Source organism: Falco cherrug, chromosome W, assembly GCF_023634085.1.
Source record: "Falco cherrug isolate bFalChe1 chromosome W, bFalChe1.pri, whole genome shotgun sequence".
Classification (NCBI taxonomy): Eukaryota; Metazoa; Chordata; class Aves; order Falconiformes; family Falconidae; genus Falco; species Falco cherrug.
Genome location: NC_073719.1, coordinates 4,043,964 through 4,056,173, shown reverse-complemented (window position 1 = coordinate 4,056,173; position 12,210 = coordinate 4,043,964). Strand labels below are relative to the sequence as shown.

Genomic DNA, 12,210 nt, shown 5'->3' with positions numbered 1-12,210 from the left:
GCCCTTTTGAGATTTTATATGGGAGGCCATACATTGTACAAGCAGGAACCTCAACCCAAGTAGGAGAAGAGATCAAAATCAAGTACGTAATAGGGTTGCAGAAACAATTATGAGAAATAGAGAGATTGGTTCTAGGAACCAGAGACCGAGGTCTTGATGTGAGTTGAAGAATCAGTCAGCAATATACAAGCAAGCAGAGGTTATCTTTATTCGGTAGCGCTGGGTGCATGGGGGATCGCTCCAACAAAGTCATGCACACCGAGGGGACTTTTCAGTCCCCCCTTTATACAAGCTACTCATACCTATTCATTAACTTTCTGGGAAATCGTTTACATATATTTTTTCCACTTGCCCACTTGCTTGAGGCCTATAAGGAGTGTGTAATCTATCTATCTATTCCTAATACTGTACTCACTAGCTGTACTATTATAGCACAAAAGTGTGACCCTCTATCGGAAGAGATTGTTGCCGGAACTCCAAAACGGGATAATCTCATTTAACAATCCCTTCGTTACCTCTCTTGCTTTATTTGTTCGACAAGGAAAAGCTTCTGGCCAACCTGAAAAAGTATCAGTCATAACTAATAAATATCGGTACCCCCCTTTTCTTGGGAGTTCTGAAAAATCAACTTGCCACTGTTGTCCTGGATAATTTCCTCTACTAATGTTCCCTAGTTTTATTCTATTTGCTATATTTGGATTATTGCATAAACACACTTCGCATTGCTGAGTCACCTGTTTTATTACAGTATATAAGTTTTGCCCTATCAGTTTCTGATTTAGACTTTTATATAATGTATCAGCTCCCCAATGAGTCTTATTATGTTCTGTTAGGGCTGTGGCCCATATTAAATTGGATGGTACCACTGACATACGGAATTAAACTCTATAACTCAAAAGTTATAAAGTAGGTATGTTTATTGTGCACAGATCCACGGGGGATCCTGTTGCGACGGAGGGAAGACACAGTCACTCAATATGAGTGATCAGCAGACTTCGTTTATTGTCTCTTACAGTCACCTTTTATGCCTTCTTATAATTAGCTCATACATATTACAAAAGTTAAGCTCATTATTGGTTAGTTGCCTAAATACCAAGCCCGCCCCTTGTTTCTCTTCTGTAGTTATCTGTTCCCACCTGCAACATTCTTTTCCCACCAAAATCTTCCTGTTATTGTGTAACAAGGACAGCCAAAGACAGTATATTTTGCTTTACTTCAGATAAGCTGAGAGCGATGTGCATTTTTGTCCAGCCAGCTGGACTATGTCTATGTGACCCTTTTCAGCTAGCCAGTTATCCACAATTCCCCCGTTTTTATTTTGGGCGACACAGGCTTGGTTGACCATTTTCAATAACAGCGTTTTAACACAGGAAAATACACAGCCAACTTATAAAATCTCAGTTCAGAAGTATAATTCCAGAAATACTTGAAAAATAAAGTTAGCTTGAAGCTTTAATTTAGATGCTCTTTCTGTTCCAGTAATATAAAAAGTTTAAAAAATTCAAAGGTTATTTTAAAGTTCTGAACATGGACTAATGCAAGCTCAAAACCCCAAAAGAAACCAAACTGATGTTTGACTAGGAATATTTGCAAATATTTTAGTGGAAAATCCCTGACCATTAACAATTTTCTGTCCAAATAACAACTGCCTTATGCAACCAACCAGTCCCTACATTTTCTGAAGAATACCTCATTGATATCAAAGAATTAACAAAGGGGAAAAATTAGTTCTAAGCTATATACATTCATAAGTGGATTTTTCAATAGTTACATACAGATTTACACACTAAGCCATAATGGCTTGTAGGTGATACACACAAGAAGAGTACGTTGCTTATCTGTCTGAATGTCTATGCTAAATTTGACAACTGTGCCACAAGCCAAGCCTACATGGGTGCTGTATGTTATGCACGTTCCTTAACAAACAGAAGTATAATAGACAAATTCCCAAGATCTAGTCCCCAACCTAATTATATTATTTGTAGCCAATTAAGGAAAATAACACAAATGTGCATATCTACATGTGCACACACCTTTTAGTTCAGAACCAATCTGTGATAAAAGGCCTTAGCCTTATGGCATCATCGAATCTTAACGAGTACAGTAATTAAAAATGCAGTCTTACTGTAAGTGCGATTTATGCTGACATTCCCTCAAATGCTACAGGTGAGTATTTCTCGCTCAACTGCCTCAAGTTAAAATAGTAGTATTTGTTAATATGTATTAAAAAATCATTAATTCTCTACAATAGCAGTTGACTTCCATAACACTATGTAAGCAAAAGAGGCTTAAGATGGGTTTTCTGAATACTAACTATTTTAGACTGTCTAAACTCAGGTCTTGAAAGATTTCACTCTGCCAGACATAGAAACACTGTTGTGATATCCCTTTTCCCAAGTTGTCACATGCACATCTCGCTCAAGCAACATTATTGTCAAAGTTTCTCTCTGCTACATAAAAGCATATTGCACTTGTAGACATAGAAGACAGCACCCTTACTTAGATTATTACCTTATTACCTCATAACTCTTAGTATACCTTGTATCTCTGATTTCATCACTTCAAAAATTCACCAGAAGCAGATAAAACCACAGCCTCAGACTAAACTACACCTTAACTGCTGATTCAAATAAAGGCATTCTCTTCAGATATGCCTAATGCTTACAAATAATTTTGGCTGGTTTTGATCAAAAAACTATTATTACAATAATGATCAAAAATAATAATCCTGTTTGCAAAATGCCTTTAAGCCAGCCTCCTAGTCCCAACCAATTTCCACATTCAGAATACAGCATAAATACAGAATACAGAATAAATTATCTCCATCAAGGCAAAAAGGCTTCTCGTTAAACACAGAGATGTTTGCTAGTTCAAGGCAGAAACCCATTTCTTGTAGGGGACATCTGAAGCACTTTTTTTGGTGGGATTGTAATCAATTCCGTATTTTTCCTTGAGGAGCTTAAGCTGTTCCTCTTGTTTCAGGAGTGTTTCCAACTCTGATTTGTCGAATAGGTGCGTATTTCCCAAACATATCATACATTTCCTCCGCTGTGATTTTATACGGCAGGTTCCGAATATAAAGGGTCCGATTGACCTCTGGGGGCAGCCGGATGTTAGCTCGCTTGGCCGCTTGCATCGCCATGGCGCCGATCGGAGGGGGGGGGGATGGTGCCGCCTTGGAGAGAAACCGCGGCCGGGAAGGGGCCTGCCTGGCCGCGCGCCGCCGCTCGCCGCTGCCGCGGGGGTCCCGGATGCTATCCCATACGCTAATAACCCGGGTAATGCCTTTTTACAATCTATGTCCCGAACGCTCCGCTTTTTAGAAAAGCATATGAGCGAATCGTACGTCGCTTGTCTCTCCATACCTTCGTCAGCGCTGTTGCAGCCTTTGCGAGACTTCGGCGACGCGTGGCCGGCGGGACCCTCTGTAGGTGCTCCCGGGCGCGGGGACTGTGCCCTTCCGCCTCCTGCGCTGCTTTCAGCACCGGTACCCGAATCTCCGTCGAACCGTGGCTCGCAGGTTCAGCCCTCTCTAGGGTCCCTGTTCGGGCGCCATTTGTCGCGACGGAGGGAAGACACAGTCGCTCAATATGAGTGATCAGCAGACTTCGTTTATTGTCCCTTACAGTCACCTTTTATGCCTTGTTATAATTAGCTCATACATATTACAAAAGTTAAGCTCATTATTGGTTAGTTGCCTAAATACCAAGCCCGCCCCTAGTTTCTCTTCTGTAGTTATCTGTTCCCACCTGCAACATTCTTTTCCCACTGAAATCTTCCTGTTATTGTGTAACAAGGACAGCCAAAGACAGTATATTTTTGCTTTACTTCAGATAAGCTGAGAGCGATGTGCATTTTTGTCCAGCCAGCTGGACTATGTCTATGTGACCCTTTTCAGCTAGCCAGTTATCCACAGGATCCCTCCTCCACAAGCGTGCATGCCCGAAGTGATGAACCATCTCACATTTATACAATAAAACAAATGAATATTCAATTAACACCTATACATATTTGTTACCTAAACCCCCTTACTCTCGCTTGGTATGTTAATTAGCTTATCAGTCCTTTGCCTGGAATGTGGTGGTCTTGCAGGTTTGTAAGTGATTCATGTTCTTGTGACCATCTGATCTTCTCCAGCAAGAAGATTTAGCACTCCCTCCCTCTAGATAACATTGGGATGTCTCTCATCCTTTTCTCATCCTTTTTATAAATAGCCCCTTTGTTAGAGGAAGAAGGGTAGGTGTCTCCTCAAAGCTGTGTGACTATGTGACCATACACCACACCCATGACCAGTCACCATACCCACATTCCTTGAGCAGACATATACAATCACAATCGATGTCCATTGTCCCCATTTCACACTCTTTCTCCATATCACCACTATACGGCCATCTGCCAAATAACCCCACTTATTTAATTTTATTTTACTATTCATGTCCTGAATTAGCTTTAGGTCTTCTTTAGAATAGTTTGGCTCCTGATCTGTACTTACAGTTTGGATTTTACCGTCTGTATTAAGGGTAATTCCTCCTTTGTCGCTGCCTTGTCTCCTCTACCAGTTTAGCACGACCCAGCTCTTCTTCTCTTACCTGCTGTACATGTTCCCTGTTCCTTCTATCACCTTTTCTACATCACGATTACCTAGTAACAATCAACTCGAACCTTTATCTAGTCCTATTTGATCATCCTGATAAGTCTTTCACAACCAACCTTCAAGCATCTACATTTCCCCATCAAAAATTCACCTTTACTCTCCTCAGACCTGCTGCCTGCCCTAGAGGGGCCGTTACTGGTCCTGTTGTACTGCAAATGCTGCAGCAATTGGGGTAACATTTTCAGGTCCTTCTGCTCAATTGTCAGCAACAGCAACCCCCTCCTCCTCACCATCAGAAGGATTGGGGCAGGAGATGCTCTTCTTGCTCTGCAGGTTACACAAGCCTGCCTCTGCAACAGCACTTCTGTTTTAACTCTTTCTTACCCTGAATGCAAATCTGCTCCTTGTTGCTTTAAGTCTGTGTTCTTGCATATCAGCCTTTGCAGGCAAACATAAAACACCCTGCCATGAGTCCAGCAGGACTCAGCCGCACCTTCGAGGGGGTACGGGGGTTTGTACAAACTCACCCCAATACTTTAACACTTTCACAAGGTCTTTTATTCTCCACCACCCACCCACCCCCGCCCCCCCACCCCACACCCCACCCCTGCTTCAGATCTTACATACATTAGTGCAACTTTTTATCTTACGTGTTTCATTCTGGTTGCTCCACAGAAGGAACCACAACCTGAGCTTTTTAACACAAAAATTTCAACAAGAACATCTTTCTAGTTTAGGTCTCAGGTTTTCCCTATCCTTTTCTAGAGCCATAATCAAAGATCAGGTGGTGTTAATCCCACACTCCTTATGTCACACAAACATATCTGCACACATTACTTCATCCCACTTTTGTTCTCTATGAAGAAACAGCATAAGGTGTAAAATTGTGCTGTAATATAAGACTTCCTTTGAGTGGCCATCTTTCACCATCACCTAATGTATACAAAGGCCACCAATTCTGACAATATTTTAAAAATGTCTTTTTGTTCAAATTTCCACTGGGAATTCCACCAAATTCTTTCCAGTGCTTCAAAATACATCCCAGGGGTGTTTTGGTATTTATTTCTTGGCTCGATCTGCCCCCCATCTTCCTAATAAGTCTGGTGTTTGTCTACAATGTATTAGTTATTACTGGAGGTAGCATACTTATCTCAGAACATACACCACAGTTCAAGACCTCTAATTAGCCTTATTTCTTGGTCTCATTTTTTATTATTATTATTGCGAGCAGATAATATATCTTAGACACTTGCCACCCTTTGCTCGAGTATACAGACAGCACCTACGACACTAAGGGCAGAGGCTAATTCGTGCTTTTTCCAAATGATGTTAGTTCTAATGTTTTGTCCACAGTCTCCCGCTCTAATTTCTAATTATGCATTCCAACACTTCATAAATTGATTTTTCAATCACTCAGTCCGTCTCTGGCCGGCCCCTCGCGGGGAACACCAAAACGCAGATCGGGACTCCCCACTCACTTTGCAGTGACACCGCGTCTCTCACACACATCACACTCTCCGGGCAGCCCTCAGTCACACAGGCAGCATGTTACATGGTACCGTGCACTTACATACAGCTCTAGGAACGCTGACAGTTCGCGTTATCACACAAAATGCGCATTTCAATGAATAATTGCCAAAAAAACAGATTCTAATTTTTTTCTGGCCTTAAGCAGAGTGTTAAGTTTTCAGCTATTTGCCTAGAATTACCAGAATATTATTTTTTTTTCAACATACATTTCATAACTCCAAGTTTTGAACATGTAACAAGACAACACATAGTGCTCTGTGTCTTGTTTGTTCTATTTCAGTCGTTACATTCTAGGAATTCCCCAAATCTTAAGACAACCTAAAGGAAGTTTTTAGCTTCCCAAATCTTAAGACAATCAAATAGGGCTATTACCCTTTTCAGAAGGCATCCCTTCTTCCCAACCCTGCGAGACGGCGTCCCGTCTTTCATCTTATGGGGTAAAAACAAATCTTAAGACAATCAAATATTCAAAACAAAGAATAAATATAAATACCTTTTATGTTGTGCAGAAGTCCTTGTCCACCTGTGTGAGAAGCCGAGGGGTAGGGGAATCTTGCTGACAGAAGATGCAGTTGGGGGCCCTGAGGGTCCCCAGGCCCCTGGATTCCAGCACTGGTGGAGAATTCTCCTGGCTGGCTCGCCAAATTGATGCCAAAACAGCACAGAGTAAATGCTCAGAGATGAATTTTGTCTTTAAGCAGCAACCCCCACCATTTACTCAATAATTCTTTACACTGTATGCACTTTAAAACATATAGAGATTTACACTCGCCCCTCGGATGTTCAAGACAATAACCACATGTCAACATTCATAATATACCTAATACAGAAAAGTTCTCACATTTCCAGCATAAAATGCGTATAACATTTTTTATTAGTAACCCTATAATTATTAATCCTATATACACAGATTGAATTCAAATCATCAAACGTGTCAGTCTTCCAACCAAAACAGAATCAGAGTTCCGATATTACCTTAATACCGGAACGAATACCAGAACACAATCAGATATATACCTGCGGTGCTAGCTACCCGGCATACGCCATCCTGCATAAGCATACAATGATCTTACACCTTATGGACAACTTTACAGATGGACCGGTCCCAGAACAGAAATATCCGAAACAGTACTGTTCTAAATATAATATTAATAGAATATTTTAAATTAATATAATATTTGAATAAAGATAGTACCTTTGCTCCGCAAGATGGAGTCCTTGTCTGCTCCTGCAGTGGTCCAGATGTGATGAGGAGCCCCTCCGGGAAAATCCCCGGGGGTACCCTAGGGAGTCCCCGCTCTCAATGGGTCCTGCAGCCAAGCAGAGCAGGCCCCATCTGGGTCGCCAAATTGATTTAAAGAATCAGTCACCAATATATGAGCGAGCAGAGGTTATCTTTATTCGGCAGCGCTGGGTGCATGGGGGATCGCTCCACCAAAGTCATGCACACCGAGGGGATTTTTCAGTCCCCTCTTTATACAAGCAACTCATACTTATTCATTAACTTTCCAGGAAATCATTTACATATTCATTACAATTCCAGGAACTCATTTACATATCTCACTAAACTAGTGACCGTGATTTAAGTCCTTGTCTTTGCCACGTTGCATAAACAACAGGAACTTAGGACCAGATAGCCTTTTTAAAGATGACAAATGTACATCTGTCATGTTAGCAATAAGGGTCCTTGGATGTTTCCCAACTTTTAGATAAACATAAGTACATCATCCTATAGATAAGTAGTACATCATTCATCATTCAGTACAAGCCCAGAGGAGCTCAGAGATGCACCATGGCAGGCAGAAACCCAAATCAAGGACACCTGAGGAATGACCACCTTGTATGATCTGCTCCCAAAAAATTTAAAATATGAAGTGACAGGGGAGGACCAGAACTACGTAAGGAGTAATCACACTGCATGGTTTTGCTTGACAGAATTTTTCATGTTCAGACATGAAAGACAGGACTTTTGTGGATTATTCCTAATACCAGCAGATAGGAAACGGTCTAGGAGGTTCCTGGAGTGTGTGGAAAATAACTTCCTGACACAGCTGGTCAGTGAGCTAACCAGGGGACATGACCTGCTGGACCTGCTGTTTACAAACAGGGAAGGAGTGATGGGTGATGTGGTGGTTGGAGGATGTCTTGGACATAGAGATCACAAGATGATACTTCTCAGTTCTCAGAGAAGGAAGGAGTGAGGTCAGCAGAACCGCTACCTTGCACTTCTGGAGGGCAGACTTTGACCTGTTTAAGAGCCTGGTTGACAGAGTCCCTTGGGAGATAGTTCTGAAGGGCCAAGAGGTCCAGGAAGACCGGACGTTCTTCAAGAAGCAAGTCATAAAGGCGCAGGACCAGGCCTTCCCCATGTGGCAACAGATAAACTAGTGGGGAAGAAGACTGGCCTGGCTGAACAGAGAGTTTTGGCTGTGTAAGAAACTATGGACTAGGGTATTGTTTATTAAGATTTATGTTAAGCCCAATGTAAAGGTTAGGCAACAAAAGATATGAAATCGCTTATGCAAACAGCCACCAGACACCGCTTGTGTAAGATAGGATAACCGCAATCGCTTACACAAACTAAACCAGATACCGCTTGTGCAAGATAAGATAACCGCCAGATGTCCAGGAACCGACAGAAACAGGACAAACAACCCCATATAAGGACATATGAGTGAGGGGTCAACTATGGGACAAAGGAGGAAGACTTCTTACTTCGGCCTCAACGACCACCAGGAGGCAGAAAACGACCCCCTAACAACAACTGAAGCATGCGCAGAGTACCTCCACTACTTCATGAACACGGAAGTAAAGATGTATAAAAAGGGACTGTTTGAACCCTTTTTTGTTTGAACTCCCCTGCCGTCCAGCGCTGTCTTTGCTCATATTCTACTTGCTATAATTAATAAAATTTTAATTGGATTATGATCCATTGTGGTCTCAATTTATAACAGCTGGAACTAAGGGTAAAAAAGAGATTACCACCTTTGGAAGAAGGGGCAGGCGACTCAGGAGGATTATAAGGACGTCACAAGGTTATGCAGGGCAAAGATTAGAGAGGCAAAAGCCCAGCTAGAACTCAGGCTGCCCACTGCCATAACAGATAACAAATACATTAGCAAAAAAAGGAGAGCCAAAGATAATCTTTATCCTTTACTGGATGGGGGGGGGGGGGGGCATTGCCACAAAGGGTGAGGAAAAGGCTGAGGTACTGTCCTGTCCCACTGTGGTTTTTATTCTAGGCATGGCAACTAGGAATAACTACTGTTACTCAGAGACTTAGTGTAATGCAGTGACGTTTACTGGTTGATTTGCTTATTGCAATTGCTACGTGGCAAAGAAAAGAGATTTGTAAACTTGAATTCTTAAATGTATGGTACAAGAAAATAGAGCAACTTACAAACTTGAATTCTCAAACTTCAGACATAGGGCTATTGTACAAGAAAATAGAGAGGGTAAGAAGGCAAAAAGGAAAGAAGAAAAGAAAGTGCTCACCACCCTTGGATCTCGCATCTTGATCTGCAGTCTTCTATGGTTCACAGGTAGTCCTCAGGTAGTGGGCACACGTGTGTGCCTCTGTGGGGCACATTTTTATATCCTCAGACTCTGCCCAGTTCCTCCCCCGAGGTGGGCCTTTGGGTATCGATGCACATGCGCATTAGGCCCTGTGGAAAGTTCTCAAAATGAGTCAGGGGTTGGTATCGGGATCCTGGGTGTCTCCAGACCCCTGCCAGAATCACCTTTGATTGACCTTGCCTTCAGTGTGCAGGTGCTTTGCCTCTTAGCCTATGCGAATGTGGGCACAGAAAAGTGCCACCCTGCCTATGTAGAGTGTACCTTTCTGTACCTTTTAATTCTTAGTATGCTTAGGCTAGGCGGATATTTAAGACTTTCTGAGAATGTTACTATGGTCAATTCTGAATAGTCCTTCACAGGTACTTAATGCTTTCTTTGCCTCAGTCTTTAATAGTAAGACCAGCTTCCCTCTGGGTACTCAGCCCCCTTAGCTGGAAGACAGGGATGAGGAGGAGCAGAATGAAGTCTCCACAGTCCAGGAGGCAATGGTCAGTGACCTGCTGCTCCACTTAGACATGCACAAGTGTATGGGGCTGGATGGGATCCACCCCAGGGTACTGAGGGAGTTGCCAGACTCATCCCTCTAAATTATGCTGTTAATTTACTCCGGGCATTAATTTTCACTTTTAATTTTCAATTTCTATTTATAAAGAATTACTAGTTTCAGAAAAGGCAAAATCTCTAGGATCAGAAGGTTAAAAATGCTTACTTATACCTTTCAATTTGTGCACTTAGATTCTTGAGGGCAAACTTAGAGCTGCTGAATTTATAAATACTCCAAACACTAATTTTCTTGCCATAATTTAAATTGGCACATGGAGCTGAGAGTCAGGTAGTCAATTAGCCCACTAACACCTTTAAACATCTTCTCACATACCACTTCACATTACAGGTTGAGCAAAGTACTATACAATCAGTACACTGATGATATTTTTCAAGACCAGAAGTATTAACATTTCCAACAAAATGAAGCTTATAAAAGCATATATCCACAGTTATGGGAAGAGGCACAGCCACAAGACAGTCTTTATATTTAAATAAGTGTACAATCTTCAAAGGCCTTCACCTTTCTTATCAGCAAGCCCATGCACACTCTTATCCAGAGTTTGTCACACGATTTATCTTTTCTAAGGGGGGGGGAAGGAGTTTCTGTGGGAAGCACTGTTAAAAGACTGGCACGCTACATCAGTGTGAAACAATTTAAAGAAACACTACAATTTTTATTTTCAGTGAGATGTTTAGTTCATTAAGTGGCACTGCTATCTGCTCTAATCACCATGTCTACCTCTTCTTATGGCCAACATTTCTGATCATCAGAAAACTAAAATAAGCTTGTCACATATACATCATCTCCAGAGTGAAAATGGACAAGAAAGGGCTGTATTCACTGAGGAAAAGAAAATCCAAGAAAGAAGAAAGATTAACCATGCAGCTCAAAATGCTCATACGAGCACCAACAAATTAGAACCTGGTACCACACTGGAGTCAGACATCATGTTTTAATTGTCTTCTAAAAGTGCCTAAAGTATTTCTGTACTAAATCCATGCACTGAGATGACAGCAAGAGATTTCATAGTAAAATCACACATCAATTAACAGAAAAAATCAGCAGGAATACATTCACAGAAAAGAATTCTTGGAATATAGGATAGCAAAATCAGCATTAGAAAAATGATTAAATGCACCAAATTAGGAAAGTTGGGACACTATTTTTTAAATGCAAACCTAATTTTAAATGTAAAGACTGTGACAAAAGAAACAATAAAATAGTCATGGTAGCATCTCAAATATTTTACAGGGGCAGCTCTTTGTAGCTCCATTCTGAATAGTCATCATCTGGCATTTAATATCTGTGTATTCACAGCTACACAGTTAACCTTGCTAGAAGCTACAAATCTAAGGACTAGCTCTCCACTTCTTACACATACCCTTTTCTTACTGTCTTTCAAAGCATCAATTGGACAAAGATATTAACAGCTGGCATTAAAAGTGCAACACAACAACAATCAGGAGCACACTTGCTAGTTATATGCAATAAGATAAAAAACAAATAAGAGCTGTGATGTTTCTTGAATCAACACAGAATAGTTAGCTCCTAATTCAACTTCTGACACATTTTCTCTGTGCATACAATTTTTCTTTGCTCTTTTTTTTTTTACCTGTTATTTTGACTTTTCATCTTACCAGGTCAGACCATATGATTGTGGAAAACCTCCGGGCCAAGAAGCAATCACCAACTGCAGAGAGTACAAAGGCTGAAAAAGTAACTGCAGGTACAAACTCTGCTATCCACCCCAGGTTACTGAGCGAGTTGGCAGAAGTGCTCATCAAGCCACTTTCCATCATTTATCAACAATCCCGGCAAACTGGGGAGGCCCCAGTTGACTGGAGGTTAGCCAATGTGATGCCCATCTACAAGAAGGGCAGGAAGGAGGATCCAGGGAACTACAGGCCTGTCAGCCTGACCTCTGTGCCAGGGAAGGTTATGGAGCAGATCATCCTGAGTGCAA

At 41.6% G+C, this 12,210-nt stretch overlaps 1 long non-coding RNA gene across 1 annotated transcript in view; it reads right to left on the bottom strand.

The window, feature by feature from the left end:
* LOC129734535 (uncharacterized) overlaps window positions 1-8,957 on the bottom strand; it is a 51,511-nt gene extending 42,554 nt beyond the window's left edge. Inside the window, exons 1-2 of the long non-coding RNA XR_008730105.1 lie at window positions 7,320-8,957; window positions 6,618-6,756 (exon numbers count right to left, since the gene is read on the bottom strand). This is a non-coding gene — a long non-coding RNA (uncharacterized LOC129734535). The remainder of the gene's footprint in view (window positions 1-6,617; window positions 6,757-7,319) is intronic.
* Window positions 8,958-12,210: the final 3,253 nt, after the last annotated feature.